The sequence below is a fragment of the Pseudophryne corroboree genome, chromosome 7, assembly GCF_028390025.1.
Source record: "Pseudophryne corroboree isolate aPseCor3 chromosome 7, aPseCor3.hap2, whole genome shotgun sequence".
NCBI classification, from domain to species: domain Eukaryota; kingdom Metazoa; phylum Chordata; class Amphibia; order Anura; family Myobatrachidae; genus Pseudophryne; species Pseudophryne corroboree.
Window position 1 is genome coordinate 343,712,737 of NC_086450.1, and position 17,302 is coordinate 343,730,038.

The window sequence follows — 17,302 nt, forward strand, 5'->3', positions numbered from 1 at the left end:
CCACTCATCACCAGGTCAATATCATCCCTACAGTGAAGCAGGGTGGTCTTCTGTATGCCGGCGGTCGGGCTCCCGGTGCTCAGTATACCGGCGCCGGGAGCCCGACAGCCGGCATACCGACACTTATTTTCCCTCGTGGGGGTCCACGACCCCCATAGAGGGAGAATAAAATAGTGTGGCGCGCGTAGCGCGCCACCGTGCCCGTAGCGTGGCGAGCCCGCAAGGGGCTCATTTGCGCTCGCCACGCTGTCGGTAAGCCGGCGGTCGGGCTCCCGGCGCCGGGATCCATAGCAATTTTAACCTCAGACTGAGGCGACGGTTCATCTTTCAGCAGGACAACGACCCTAAGCACACAGCCAAGATTTCAAAGGAGTGGCTTCAGGACAACTCTGAATGTCCTTGAGTGGCCCAGACTTGAAGCCGATTGAACATCTCTGGAGAGATCTGAAAATGGCTGTGCACCGACGCTCCCCATCCAACCTGATGGAGCTTGAGAGGTGCTGCAAAGAGGAATGGACGAAACTGCCCAAAGATGGGTGTGCCAAGCTTGTTTCATCATATTCAAAAAGTCTTGAGGCTTTAATTGCTACCAAAGGTGCATCAACAAAGTATTGAGCAAAGGCTGTGAATAATTATGTACATGTGATTTCTTAGTTTTTTATTTTTAATACATTTGCAAAAATCTCAACAAAAACTTTTTTCACATTGTCAATATGGGGTATTGTGTGTAGAATTTGGAGGGAAAAAACAAATTTATTCCAGTTTGAAATTTGAATAAGACTGTAACATAACAAAATGTGGAAAAAGTGATGTGCTGTGAATACTTTCCGGATGCACTGTACATTATGGGATGATAGAGCATGGACCATTTAATAATATTTGCCCCTTGATGGCCAGAGATACTATAAAATGCTGCTGCACTATAATTTTTTCCAAAGGAAGCTTGTCCCACAGCAAAAAGGGGATCAGAGACATCAGCACCAGCCCTAATTTCTCAGGACAGTCACTCATATTATAGCTATAACACTTCCGTCTTCGCCTCATTACCGAGACGATGCAGGAAGGGACATCGGCATGATGTAAGTACATCTTGCCTGCCGAAGCGTGCTCCCCCCTCCAGCGATGTCCCCCTGATCACACAGCGCGTCAGCTCAGTGCTGATGCACTGTCTCCTTCCCGGCCGGCTCCTGTGCGCATGTTCGGGGTCTCGCTACTCACGCAACATGCCCAGTGCAGTCTGGATACGGCACCTGCCACAGCCAGGGACATCTCTGTCCCTGCTGTGGTGTATGGGCATCGCCACTATGCAGCTGTCAAAATCGACAGCTGCAGGTGTCGAAACGGTCAGCAATGCTGACCGTTCATACATTGCCCAAGCATATCGGTCTGCTATCTTTTAGATAGCAGCACTGATATGGACAGGTCACCGAGTCGGCACCGCTGCCATCATACATGGGGCAGAAGCGATATAGCGCACATACCGCTTTTCCCGCATAACGACAGATAATACATTTACCCAACATTATTATTTCTGGGGGTTGATTCGAAACATCTCTAATGAATACAACTTACCACACCTCCCAACTGTAATGATGATTTTAGGCAGTTGGACCCAGATGATGCGCTAGATGTAATAAGATGCAAGTTTTTTGTGCGAGCCAAATTCACACCTACTCGCACATTTTGAAGGTGTATTTGTCCTGCACCTCACAAATGTAATAGGGTGCGAGTTCTCAGGGTCCCGCGTAACTCACATGTGACTTCACACAAGATTTCACACTAGGAAACATGGAAATTTAATAAAGAGAATTTCATAGACTGGGGGCGGGCCTGTGGGGGCATCAGGTGTTGGGTTTGTCCTATAAGGGTAGAGAGTGGAGTATTAGTTGTACTTTGAATCTGGTGAGGGAGCTGGGCCTAGGTCAGCCTGTTTTATTTCAGTCATCCCACCTCCCTCCCTTTTTGACATATGTAGATATGGGTAGTTTTTTGTTGGCTATTTTTGGGTGGCAAAGAGCAGAAAGTTACCGGTTTTTGATACATAAATTGGTTGGAGTTCAATTCGTGGTTGGTTTAGGTGTCCTCACCTTCGTTGACTGTATTATATCTGCTGGACCACCTGGGGCAGCCTCATCACCTGTACAGGTGGGTAGTCAAGGTAGGAGTTTGAGTGTTTTTGTGTTTTTAGGCAGTTCGCTTCAGGGTTTTATAGAGTGGGTTGTGTATTTTGGGTTTGTGCTGTTTAAAGCCGTTCTTACGTTGCCACCATACTTTTGATTTTAATTTTCTTATATGATCATTAAATTACATAGTTCATTTAACTAAATAGCTGACATTTTTCTGCCAAATTCATGTCTTCAGGTCTTCATTTAATTATTAAGTACAGTATTATGTTTATTATATAGTTGATGCACGCACAGGGCAATCCTCAGACGCTAGGAGGTTTATGTGAGTTTCACAGTTTTAAAGAAAGTCACCCACTGACACCCAAAAATCACCTAAGTTATACCTCACAGTTACTATATAAGTCCCAGCTCTGCCATTTTGACCTGTGATAGGTTTGTGAAGGAGACTGGGATGGAGAGGAATGTGCTTTGATTGTGAGAGAGATGGTTGTTTTGCTGTTAGAGAGAAGTCTTTCAGACCAGGGTTGAGGAGAGCCAGGAGGAGGAGATGGTGGTTTTCACCCAGCGTCACACTGAGGAGAAAGAAAGCAGTGAGGAGATGCAGGAGGAGGGGAGCTAGGAGGAGAAGGAGGAGCCAGCTGCGTCAGCCCCTGGGAAGGCTCACACTGGGAGGAATATGCACTTTTCTTATGAAGAAAATTATGTGCTCATGCACATGATGGTACAGGTGTTTCTGAAAATCCTGGGACAACATGCGCATAAGACCCCTATATCCTGGAAGAAGGCCACGCGGAAGAGTGTGACGGATGCAATGAATATGGTCAGCTCCAGCCGCCGTGATGTCCAAAATGTAAGAAAAAGTTTTAACGATGTCAAGCGGGTGCTGAAGGGAAAACCTGCTTAGGAGCTTCACAAATTCCACAGAACAGGGGGTGGACGAGCTGTTCCGATCCAGTACACCAGCTTTGAGGGGGAGCTAAAGCAAGTAATCCCCCAAGAAATTCTGCTTGGCGCCTACACTGAGGACACGGACTGTCTACCAGCCCCAAGGATTATGGTGAGTAAACTAACAAACGTCTCCATTTTTTATGCCCACCTAAATCAGTGTCAACTGTTCCTTTTTTAACCTCTTCAGGGATAATTTAATATGTTGCCTATAATTAGATTTTAATATTGTATATAACCATCAATTTTGATAAATATGTAGGTTCATACTGTAGTTAAAAAAGTAATGCAATTAAAAATATTCATCATTTTTATTTACAAATAACTGTACACATTTGTACCAGTATCCCTGAAGAGCTTAAGTTTGTGTTTGGTAATGTTGTCAATGTTATCCTTTTAATTGTGTAAGTATACTGGGGTACTGACGGGAGAGATGTGTGCTGAGCGATCTTAACACAGACCGCTCAGCACAGCGTGATTTGCTGAGCGAGGGGGGGCGACGACGGGGGGCCGCTCACTTCACACAGCGCTGAATTGAGCGACCCGCTAGATTGAGCCTGCATGCAGGCTCAATCTAGCACCGGCGATAGCTATCGCTGGGGGGCATACACACGACAGATCCCTGCTTAAAATCTAAGCAATCTAGTCAGATTGCTTAGATTTTAAACACTGATCTCTCCGTGTGTATCCCCCTTATGAGCCACCCTAGCACAGTAAAGCTAGGCAAAAACTGTACAATCTTCTGGCAGATAATCTGCCAGATCTGGCTGGTTGGAATGAAAAGCTGGTAATGGATGAGAGCAAATGACAATTGACCATTTGCTCTTAAACAGGGACAAAACCTGTAGTTCAGACAATTAGGTTAAATCACAGATTTAACCAATTTGCCTGGACAACAGTTTTTTCCATTTTCCAGTGTTTGGGAGCAAATGGTTGATTGTCATTTGCTGTCATCCATTACCAGATTTTCATTCCAACCAGCCAGATCTAGAAGATTATCTGCCAGAAGATTGTACAGTGTATGCCCAGCTTTAGGGACATTTGCAAATTTGCACAATGTGTGCCCTAGAACCAACAAGCATTATAGTTTTGTAGGCAAGACCATTAGCAGATAATGGGCGGTGTTTATGATCCTTTTTTCTGCATATTCAGCAAAAAGGTACATGCATTTAAAAATATTAAACACCAACTTTTGCATTTTTGTTTCCTCAAGCGCTGCACCAAAGCATACCTCCCAACTGTCCCGCTTTCAGCGTGACAGTCTCGCTATTCGGACCCTGTCCCGCTGTCCTACCCGCGGACAGCAGTGTCCCGCGGGCGGGGGGTCAGTTGGGAGAGCCTTTGATCACCCGCTGCTCTGCAGAGCAGCCGGTGATCACTGCACGGCATGTATTCAGTGCTAGGAGGGGAGCTCTGGGCACACCCCCAAAAGGCAGGAAAATGTCCCGTTTGGCGAGGCCACGCTTACTTGAATGAGGCCACGCCCATCACGAGCGAGGCCACTTCCCCTTTTCAGATCAACGCGAGTCCCGTCTTCATCAACCCGAAAGTTGGGAGGTATGACCAAAGCGTAAGACTCCTACTTAAAGGCGGCAGACTGAAATGGACAAGGAGGAGGCTAGTAAGTACAAAACAGAAAATACACACGCAACATTACACACATCCCCGTGGGTCAGCAGGCCTCTATAATATAACTATAATATTACATAACATTAATTCCATTACCATTGTGAAATTAAGGTCTGCAACCATTACATAATGTAATTATGAAACAAACATATCAGTGATTTTTTTTTAACCATAATACTTAAAACACACTGATACAGTATGTCAAGTTTTTTTTTATTGAAAATAACCCATAAAAAATCACCTAAAAACCACTGTGGTGTTTTCAATAATTTAAAGGAGTCCCTACTGAATGCACCTGTTCTCAAGCATAATATATTTAACACATGCATTGTTAGGTGGCCTAAATTATTACTAGTAACAGTATTTTTTGTACAGTACAAATATATTTACTTAGCTTTATATTCCAATTTTCAGGTCTTTCTCATGTTTGGATGCCTTTGTCTCTTGCCCCACCACAAGTGCCTATAGTCCCGGGCGGACCTGTTGGTTCCATGGCTTATTCAGGTGAGGGTAATGAAACTCCCACAAAGCCACCAGTCTCCTACCCAAAGACCCTGCAGCAGGCACCCACACAGGCTATGGCTTGACCCACCACCCCAAGTATCGAGAATCTGGCACTGTCCCTCGACAGCTTCTGACACCACCAGATAGTGTACATGCAAACCAGGCAATGGACACTATCATCGATCAAGCTGAAATGGACCACCACAGTAGACCATGGGATTCCCAACAGTGAAATGAACCTGCACATGTTTGAAATGTTCAGGTCATCTGAGAACAAACACAGACCCTCATCAGCCTGCAAAGGGAGCAAGTGCCCCAAGGGCCATAATGGATCCTCCATTGGCCGCCATGGTGAGCTCACAAACCACCAGTCCACAAACTGCATCACCAGTAACTCCCTCTAGACACAGTGCACACGCGTGGGGAGCTGCATCTAAAAGGGCAGGGAGCAGCAGAGGCAGTTCTGCGTCTAAGTAAAGATGTATGTTGTTGGGTTTTTTTATATTTAATGTTCAATAAAGGGTTTAAAAATATTTGTGTCTGTCTTTATTTTTACAGTAAGTTAATTGTGTACATTGGTTTTCCATTTTTGGTAATAGTTTTTTTTTATTGTACATGTTGGTACACTATTAGGAGGTACATTAATGTAAAAAAAAAAAAACAACACTTGCATGTAGGTACACTATTTAAGGAGTACATTATGTTGGGTTTGGGTAATGAATTTTTAACACTTACATGTAGGTACACTATTTAGGGGTTAAATTATTGTAAATGGGTTTTAAACCTAGATATGTATTTGGATATGTTTAATTATTGTAAACAGGCTTTTACATTGTTTATTTATATTTTTAAGCCAAGTCTCACATTAAAATTGCCGAATTGAACCTGGTCTATTTTTTTGCGATTATTTGGTAAGGTTTTTGGTGCGAGATTACAACTTGCACCTGTTATTTTGTACAAGTACAGTAGTATGTAGAAAATGAGAAAACATCTTGATCCGAGTTTGTCCATTGTGAGTTGTGGGATTTTGAGAAACATGCGAGTTTGATTGTTCTCGCACCCTATTACATTGGCTGAGTTCTAAAAATGTGTGAGTTTTGCGGTAAAATTGTACATTTACCGGACTCGCACCCTATTACATTTAGCCCATTAGATGAACATTAAATTCCTTTCCTCAATGATAAAATTGATGAAGTCACCTTTCTCATTGCTAAAAACTTCATATTGCCATGTTTGTTAAGATTGAGGGCTATCGGTGGGAACATTATTATCTGTTCTTGTATTCTCAGTTGAATCACTAAAATTATCTATTGAAGAGACACATCCAGACCCACGTAACAGGTCTTCAGGGAAGCCATGGTGTTGACCAACAAACTATGGTAATAATTGATGCCCATTTTTTCCAAATACAATTGCAATGATTTATAGGGTTGTTTTCAAGGGAAAACTGAATACATATTTGTGTACTTTTCACACCTTCCAGGAGATGCATTAGTGAGGTGTAAGCAGGAGAGATGGGTGGGAGCATCATCATACAACTGTCTATCTGGTGTTCACTGCAGTGGATTGGACTCAATGCCCTTCACCAATATTGAAAGAAGGTATGTGCACCACCAATAGACTTGCCTGCTTTATAGGGATCAAGGTAGGAATCACGCTTATCCCAGACATCGATCTATTTGATGACATTTCTACATTTTATTGTTTGATATTTATGCAATAATAAGAATGATTTATGGTTTTATATTGGTTTTTACATTTCTCCATGACAAATTGCTACCTACAAGAATCTGTAGTTAAGCTGCCCTCATAATAAAGGGATTGCATTTAGATCACTGAAGAATTGAAAACAGTGTATGGGAAGATGACTAGTTTTTTTGCACTACTAAAGTAGCTTCATTATACATGTCATATCTATAGCAACAAGGTCTCAGAGAAACAGGCTTTTACCTTCACTGAGAAAACCAATTAGAGGAGGGTCAAAATGGGCTTTTTGTTCTAGAGAAAAACTATTTTAAGGTCAAAGATTGTTTTTTACTTACAGAGCAAGGGCACAGCAATGGGTACACAATTTGCACCCACTTACAATACAAACCTTTGTACAGTACATTAGGAAGACACTTTTACATGATATAACAACACTGTATAAGACCAATTCTTTTAGACAGCCTTCTTTTTGTTCGGGAGAATAACTATTTTAAGGTCAAAGATTGTTTTTACTTACAGAGCAATGGTACCGCAATAGGTTCTTAATTTGCACCCAGTTACAACACAAACCTATGTACAGAACATTAGAAAGACAATTTTACATGGCATAACAACACTGTATAGGACCAGGTTTTAATTCAGGAGAGGTACATTGATTATATTATTTTTATCTGGGTGGGTGATCAAGAATACCTGGAGCTATTCCTGAAGTACCTGAATAGCAATGACCTTAACTTGAGCTTTGAATATACTTTTAGTAAATAAATGATTGTCTCAGACTTGGAAATATACAGTGAAGGGAAAGATAATACAAGAAACCATTTTAAAAAGGTGGATGTCAATAATTATGTTTTACAATTGCCCGTGTCAATGACACAATAAGCACACAAGTTGTTTTGTGATAAACCAAAGTGAATTAGGAAGAGTTGGAACAGGGTAGGTGAACAGATAACAAGGTGAGGAGCGTGAACAGCGGATGTGACTTAAAAATGTGTGGAGGGCTGACTGGTTGCAAATATGTTGTTAAGACTCATTTTAATCAATGCGGCTGGTAGACATTCTATTAGGATAGGTAGGGAGTTCCTGTGAAAGGCAAATGAGTAGTCTAATTTTCAGGAGCGGATGGAGATAAGTTGACAATCAGAGGAAGAAGATGAGAGGGAGTGTAGATAGATATGAGGTCAGTGGTGTACCTGTAGTAAAAGTGACTTAGGGGCCTATGTAGTAAACCTTGGAGAGAGATAAAGTGGACAGAGATAAAGTACCAACCAACAAGCTCCTAATTGTCATTTTTAAACATATCCTGTGACATGACAGGGCTGATTCGCTGGTGTTTTATCTCTGTTCAGTTTATCTGTCTCCAAGGGGTAAATGTAATAGGGTCCGAGTTGCTGGAGGTCCGGAATTTCATCCGAGAATGGCCATATTTTTAAATTGGCAATTATTTACAAGGGTTGTCTAATTTAAAAATACAGCCATTTCAGAAGAAATCTTGAACCTTCGGAAACTTGGGCCCTATTACATTTACCTCCAAGGCTTAGTACCTAGACCCCATAACCTTTTGAAGGTGATGATAAGGAGCTTAAATTGGATTCTGTTGGGGATGGGGAGCATTGAAGGAGTTGAAGTTTAATCAGAACAAAGAAATATTAAGACGAGGTGAGCAGCTGCATTGAGGATAGACTTAAGAGGGTCAGGTGCATTAGAAATTATTTTGATTCCAAATCTTTATGCAAAACTTTCATAAATCTGGTAAATAATGACAAACCAAAAGTTCTTAATATTATAACAGCTGGTTGGCAGCTAGTTGAAGTGGTTGCAAGAGGTATCACAGATGTTCGGTGGCTATATGACAGACCTTTTTTTATAAAACTGTTCCTTGTCCATAGTACCATGCTCAGAGATGTGGGATAGATTGATATGCAACAGGAATGTATAGACTGCAATTCCAAAGGGATGTCTTTTTATTGAGTTGCAATGAACTCTGGATTTAAAAAGGATGATTGTCTAATTTTTGCCAAATAAACAATCACAAGAATAAGATGATATTGAAGAAGATTTGCAAATCACAGTTGACCATAGCTTACAATGGTCTAGAACATTTATGCATATTCTGATAACATAACAATAATGATGGTGAAGAGAAGTGTGATAAAAAATACAATTCTCAGTTAAAGTCCTAACTTTCCCTAATAATAATGTTTCAATATCCACTGGCAAATTACATTGGATCTCTTTTTTGATCCTTAAGTGCCACAGTGCTGTAATGGAGTGGTGAAGATACTTGTAAAGCAAATTAGGAATGTCACTGTGAGTCAATTATGCAAAGATGATGTAAATAGCGAAGGTATCCTAGTGTCTATAACAAAATCGTCTTTCTCTATAGTAAGGGTTCTTTGAATAGGTTAACTCAGTCTCACCTTCTTAAGTAGCTCAATATTCTTTGGGTAAATAACTGAGTCTCTGTACTTCTGAAAATGACTAACTGTCTCTCAAGCTCTTCTGAGAAACTGTTTCTCCATCCTGACAACTGTATTCAAATGATGGCTGGTTTGTAAACTGTTTATATAGGACCTGATGACAACCCTTCTCTTTCAACAATGCTGCGCAGTATATGTTACTAAAGGATAATTGGGCCTGGCATTTGCCTGCTTGCAACTATCCACACCAACAGTTTCTGTGTACTCACTCCTCTGTGGTAACTACTTCCACTGATTGGACCTGTCAGCATTACTAGATGGCCGTGGTGTATGCACCTTTCAATAGGCCTGGCGGTCCCCAGTCCCCAGCTGCAACATCTCGTGGCTGCTCTCCACCATCTAGTGTGACCACCCGATTTATTCCGTCATGTCAGCTCCAGCTCCGCTCCTCTCCATGTGTCCAGCACCACAATGGCTTCCTCTCAACTCCATCTTCTTCTCCACACAAGGCTCCTTTGCTCCCAGACTCCCTTGTCCAATGAACACTTACCAGCTAGACCATGTGACCTCAACCCTTGCTGTACCCACATGGCGCTTCACCAGACTTCAGACACTAAGGGGTCTATTTACTAAGCCTTGGATGGAGATAAAGTCGCTGGAGATAAAGTACCAGCTAATCGGCTCCTAACTGCTATGCCACAGGCAGTGTTTGAAAGATGACAGTTAGGAGCCGATTGGCTGGTGCTTTATCTCCACGAACTTTATCTCCATCCAAGGCTTAGTAAATAGACCTATAAGTCTCTTCCTAAAGGAGAACACACTCACTTTGCGGGGTGACACAATATAGGAGTGCCAACATTTTTCTTTCCTGCAATATTATTTTCAAATGTTCCAAAGACGATGTTAAATATCTAGACATTCATTTATCAACTGCTTTTGCCTTGCTACAGTATGCAAAGCTATATGTGCAGGTTTAATGAAAACAACAACTGAAAGAGAACTAGAAGAATGAAATAATCCATTTTCTAGGATTTTCAATATTGCAGGTCAGATTTTTGTAACCGTTTTATAGCCTTCCTATTCGGCATAGACATTGGAAGCCAGCCATTAAATGATAGCTGGGCTGCACCAGTGAAAATGTGTATGCTATGGCAACTAGAGATGTGCACCGGACATTTTTCGGTTTTTGTGTCTTGGTTTTGGATTCGGTTCTGCGGTCGTGTTTTGGATTCGAACGTGTTTTGGCAAAACCTCCCTTAAGAATTTTTGTCAGATTCGGGTGTGTTTTGGATTCGGGTGGTTTTTTTTTTTATACCCTCAAAAACAGCTTAAATCATAGAATTTGGGGGTAATTTTGATCCTATAGTATTATTAACCTCAATAACCATAATTTCCACTCATTTCCAGTCTATTCTAAACACCTCACAATATTATTTTTAGTCCTAAAATTTGCACCGAGGTCGCTGGATGACTAAGCTAAGCGACCCAAGTGGGCGGCACAAACACCTGGTCCATCTAGGAGTGGCACTGCAGTGTCAGACAGGATGGCATATTTAAAAAATAGTCCCCAAACAGCACATGATGCAAAGAAAAAAAGAGGTGCAATTGTCAGGCCTGATTAAACAAACAGCCAGGGGGAAACTCCTGAATCCAGTTTCTAACCCTGGGTAATCATTTTTATTACCCGAGATATAATAATAATCACAAAGGCTCCCCTATAGTGATGTAGATGACATCCCCCCCCCCCCCCCAGTGGACCCCCGCATCATGGGAGTCCTTTCGCGTCACGCTAAGGGAGTAGAATCCAACCTCTGAACCCGTGCACCTGTAGAGGGTGCAGACTTTCTGCTTTCTATGGCCTAGCCTCGTGCAGAAGTAGGCCCTCCCAAATTTTCTCGATCTGGCAGCCCAGGGGGACTGCATCAGAGAAGCAGAATTACGTCTTCTCACAGGTGGTGCTGCGGAAGGATTTGTATTGAGTGTACCCAAGCGGTGTCTCACCTGCGAAGGGGAGGTACCTCTTGGATTTGGCGGATCCAGAGACCTCTGCGAGCCGCTACTGCCATGGAGGATGCTCTAGAATTCATCAGCCCAATGTCCCTCATGGCTTTCACCATGAATTTAGCCGAATCCTTTATGTGACCTAGAATCAAGGCAACATCATCCCTATGGATTGTATCAAGGTCTTCTATTAAATTGTCTGACCATTTTAATATAGCCCTAGCTACCCAAGTGCATGCAATAGTGGGCCTCCAGTAGCCGTGTAAATGGATTTTAGAGTTATCTCTATCTTGCGGTCAGTCGGCTCCTTTAACGAGGCCGAGCCTGGTACAGGTAATGTAATTAACCCTGATGGCCTGGACACCGAAATGTCCATTATGGGAGGAATATGCCCTCTCCTTCTATCCTCCTCAGGAAAGGGATATGTCTTAAGTAAATTACTGGGGATGTGAAAAACCTCTCCTGGGTTTAACCAGAATCTTTCAAATAGGGTATTCAACTCTTCCGAAACCGGGAATGTCACTAATAATTTTGCAGTTAGCATACAAGAATTTTCCTCTATTTGTATAGGTATTTCTAACACATCCCTAATGGCATTGATAAATTGCTGAATTTTATATTCCAATCTATCATAGTGCCCCCCTCTAACTTCTGTGTCGATCCCTGTGTTGGCATCGATGTCCACGTTGGCCTGCAAGACCTGTGTATAAGGAGCTGAGGGGTCCTAGATGAAATGGACTGATCCATATCTAGAGCATTCTTCGTAGCTTTTTTCCAGCAACTCAATAGAGTATGCCCTAATGAACTCTGAGGAATATAATTTCCATTCTGTCTCCATCCTAATGGGATGAAGCCACTCAAGGCAATCCTGAGTACCTGGTACAGACTCCTCTGAGGAAGACACCTCCACAACCTCCAAAACATTTTGTTCTGACATGACACTGACCAGTGATACTGAACACTGATGATACAGTGATACTGAGAACTGACACTGAGCAGCACAAGACAATGAGCAGTTATACTGAGCAGTGAGCACTGATGAGGATACTAGAACTGACACGGAGCAGCAAGATACAGCAAAGGACTACTGTACTGTACTACTATATACTGGTCACCACAATGCAGCACTGATACTGAGAACAGATATTGAGCACTGATGAGGATACTAGAACTGACACGGAGCAGCAAGATACAGCAATGGACTATTGTACTGTAGTATACTGGTCACCACAATGCAGCACTGATACTGAGGACAGATATTGAGCTGATATTTAGCTGATATTGGGCTATTCAGGCAGAGAACGTAGCCACGTCCTCTCCACTCAATCTACAATGCACGAGTGAAAATGGCAGCGACACGCGGCTCTTTATATGGAATCCGAATCTCGCAAGAATCGGGATGATGACGTTTTGCCTTGTTCGGGTTTTGCGAGTAAGGCAGGAAGAACCAAGGCTGCCTCGAACCCGTGTAAACCACGTGAAGTTCGGGGGGGTTCAGATCTCGACGAACCGAACCCACTCATCTCTAATGGCAACTAATCATCACATCAAAATAATTAGCTAGAAAAAAAAAATTGTGATGGTTAGTGCTTGTGCAAAAAAAACATGTATACATATGTGCAATAGCTACCTTTGACTACTATTGTTGTGTTATTGAGTACCATGTGTCACGTATTTTACAAATCACTGACACTGACTTGCACCAGGTGAGGAGGGCATGCAATCACTTCTTTATGGCATGATGTCCTGGATCCTACAACATCATTTAGCCTTACAAATATGATGCTATTTGTACATGAGTATAATAATGACCTACAATGTGTATGTCTCTCACAGGAAACCATCAAGCCCAGGGAGAGCAGGAGGAGGAGCCAGCATAGGAGGAGAAGGTAATCCCGACGTTGAGCCAGCAGAGGTGGTGCCACAGGCAGAGGAGGTCTCATGGAAGTGTGACCTACCGGAGAGAGCCCAAACAGAGCCAGCACTTTCTGAGCCAACCCTCTCTGACTTTGAGGTAGTGGAGTAGGAACCGACACATGTATCCAGGATGCTCCTTTGGATGCTGCTGATGGTAAATTAATATGTACTGTAGCTCTCACTTCTTGTGCACTATGTTATTCATCCCTCCAAAACACACATACTGTATACACTACAGTGGTCCACAGTGACAAGTTGTCCATGACTGTTATGCCAACACAGCAATACTGTAGGCAGCAGCATCTCCATATAAGAGAGGGGGCCATAATCCCTCTCACGGCCTGATAACCCAGGAATGATGGAGCCAATCATCATTACTGAAGCATCAATAGAGGGGGTGCAACTGGGAGCTGCAATGCAAGCGCAATTAGTGAGACCCTGACAATCCCATCACAGTAAGAAATGAATGAGGACAGAAAGGAGCTAAGTGGCTCCCTATATTCATTTAACATATTCCCAAATACAGTACAAATACTGGTAACATTCCAGTGACTGCCATACAATACACAGACCATTCCACTTACCCCAATACAATACACAGAGCATCCCAATGACACCACACAATATACAGTGAATACCAAAGTCCAACCTACAGTACACCAATGTCCAACATACAGTACACTGAACATCCAAGTGACTGACATACAATACACAGCCCATCCCAGTGATAATAGACAGAGCTTATAAATGACCAATGGAAAGTACACAAACCATCTCAATGGATGCCACCCAATACACAGAGCATCCCAGTGATCACTATGCAATACACAGTACATCCCAGTGTTTGACATGCAATACAGAGCCTTTGGGGTACACTTACTAAGCAGTGATAAGAGTGGAGAAGTGTGCCAGTGGAGAAATTTCCCCATCAACCAATCAGCAGCTCTGTATCATTTTATAGTATGCAAATTATAGATGTTTCTTCAGTGCTGATTGGTTGATGGGGAAATTTCTCCACTGGCTCGCTTCTCCACTCTTATCAGTGCTTAGTAAATGTTCCCCTTTGACCTGCTTACCTTCATTGGTTGCTGAAACAGAATAACATCTGGAATATACTGTATGTGCAAGGACAATCTGCAAGGGAAATCAATACTTTATGCATACTGTACTTGCCTACCCTCCTGGAAGTAGCGGTAGATTCACAATTTATCGGGTAGTCCCTCTCACCCCGAGAAGTGTAGGCAGATCTCCCGCACCCCGCCACTTCAAAGTACAGCGGGCAGAATGAAGAGATAATCATGGGAATTTGGGCTCTGTATGGAGAGGCAGGGCTAAATGGTGGGAATTGCATAATTTAAACCCTGCCTCCTCCCTGTTGGCAAGTGGCATATGGGCCTATGGCCTGGTGGACTGGTTTGGCCAGCTGAGAGCCTGGCTGTGCTGTTCTGCCTCCCAGTGAGCAACTCTCAGCTGGTTTGTAGAGTAATAGGTAACACCCTCTTGACTAGTGACACGCCCCTATGAGGCATGGTCACTCCGCGTTTCATGTGACCACACCCCTTTTCATGCACACTGCAAGGGATGCTGGGGCGAAATTACATACTGATTTCATACAGTGTATAATAATCTGCAATTATTTTCTTGTGTCCTCATCTCAGACAGAAATCCAATCACCCTCCCCACACTCTAACAGAAAATACTGTTGTTGGTGACAGAAATAAGTCTCTGTGGGGCAGATTTATTAAGCTTGGTGAAGTGATAAATTGGAAGGAGATAAAGCCCCAGCCAGTCAGCTCCTAACTGACATTTTTCAAACCCAGCCTGTGACATGGAAGTTAGAATCTGATTGGCTGGTCCTTTATCACTTTCCACTTTATCACTTCACCGAGCTTAATAAATCTGCCCTTGTGTTTTTTATACTGTCCTCATTTTGTAAGTTCATGTAATAAAACATCTTTGAAATGCATCTGCACAAGCTAAGCCCCACTGAATTGAGTGATGCTTTCATTGTATAATTATGTGTTTTCATACAGCATAATGACTAATATGTTGTTTTTGTTCTTTCTACAGTCATGAAGAACATGAATGGACCAAAATATCTTGGGAAAGCCAGTGGGATCATCTGTGGGGGTTAAGGTGGCAATGAAGGGGGGGACTGGAAACATGATCCAATATATAGAGTACTGGTTTTTTTTTACAATTTTTATTAAATTATTTATTTATTTTAATTGTTTATACATTTCTTCAAGTGAAGGGGATACTATATAAAGTATTTTTGTCTACCATGGTTGACAGTGTTAATATTGCAAATTCAGTGAGGTACACTAGTACCGCTTTTAGACCTAAAACGCGGGTCGCAGCCGGGAATCTGACACGGGTGCTACCCGGCTGCGACCTGCGTCAGCCCCCTTAGCCACCGGAGTCACCAGCCCGGCATAGATAGCTAAATTGACATATCTATCTATCCATCCATCCATCCAGCTTGTGGAAGGGACAGTGTAATTCCACATGAAGTTAGTGTGGAATGTCCTGATATCCCAGGTTTGGCAGAGCAAAAACAGCATGTGTTCACAGTCCATGTGTTGCCTCAATCAGTTGTCATCCAGGAGCTTGGCTAATTAATTAAACTGCATCTGTGATCAGCCTTTAAGTATGTGTTCAGGGCACAGGGGCTTTGCTCCTGATGGTGATTAGCATCCAGAAGGGGGCATGGGATGCCAGGACCACTGATCCTGTGACACAATCCTGTGCTGATACGATCCAGTGCTATTATGAGTTGATGTGAACCTGTAATGCTGTAACAAACAGATGTAGCCACGCTCATCGTTGCCTTGGCTCAGCAAGTGTGCCCGCTGTGTACTTGTGTGCCCGCTGGGCACGCGCACACTATGTTAACCTTCAGAATGAACGCCTGCTGCAATCAGCTACACAGCAACGCTATTGCACTATGCGTGCACAGGTGCTAGCACATCGCAGCATAGATGAGCGTGGCTACATCTGAATGCTGTTTGGAGAACTGCCTAACGATCTGAACTGCAAAGCTATATCCTGCCTGTGCTGGTAATAAAGACTGTTGTACTTTTAACCTGTATACTGTACTGTAATATAAATATATATATATATATATATATATATATATATATATACACATGAAGTCCTAGGCGTCTTTTAACTCTGTGAAAATATTTTTTAGTGCTATGTATTTGTGAATATTTTTTTTTATAACTATACTTATATATATTGTACTGAGTCCTCCTGCTTTGTTGTGACACCAATGGTCGCTTATCCCCCCTCTTTCTCTAAATTTATTGTTTACTTAAGGTACAGCGGATGCCCTACCTACCATACATAGGGAGTGTCACAATAAGAGACAGTACACGTTATTTTCCTTGGTCTGATTACTAGCGTTCACAGTGGGCACTGCATCTCTTGGCGCTGATGGTTTTCTCTGTGTACACACACACACACACACACACACACACACACACACACACACACACACACACACACACATATATGCATTTTAATAAATATGATATTTGATGTTTATTGGTTATTATGCTTTATGTGCCGGACAGTCTACTACTTTTCTCACACATTTTAGAAAGGTCAAACATTCCATATCTCAGCTTAGGCTGGAGCCACACATAGCGGCCAAGCATGCTGCGTCGGGACTGCTGCACATGTGTGGGCACCTGCATAGGCGCCCATGTGCAGTCTCCTTGCGGCCAAGCTGAATGGGACCTGCTTGACCGCTATGTGTGGCGCCAGCATTAGATACAAACTTTTGGACCATGTACCTGTGCTAATGAGGAGAAACAGTCAAGCAAAATTGCTGGCACAAAAAGAAACCAAATTAATTTATGTGCTTAACATCTTGGCACCCCAGGGGCTAAATGATAAAATAGACTGGAAACTGTTCCTTAAATACTGTAAAGCCTATATTTTGTTTAAACCTGGCTTTGCATATTAATTTAGCTTATAATATACTGTAGCTCATGGCTTATATTGATTATTATATATTGAATTCTATTGTAGCAATATTTATGTATT

At 42.5% G+C, this 17,302-nt stretch overlaps 1 long non-coding RNA gene across 1 annotated transcript; it reads left to right on the forward strand.

Moving 5' to 3' along the window:
- Positions 1 to 6,499: 6,499 nt before the first annotated feature.
- LOC134943659 (uncharacterized) lies at positions 6,500 to 15,501 on the forward strand. The gene is made up of 4 exons (XR_010181670.1): positions 6,500 to 6,583; positions 6,688 to 6,805; positions 13,169 to 13,403; positions 15,320 to 15,501. It is a non-coding gene; the product is annotated as an uncharacterized LOC134943659 (long non-coding RNA).
- Positions 15,502 to 17,302: the final 1,801 nt, after the last annotated feature.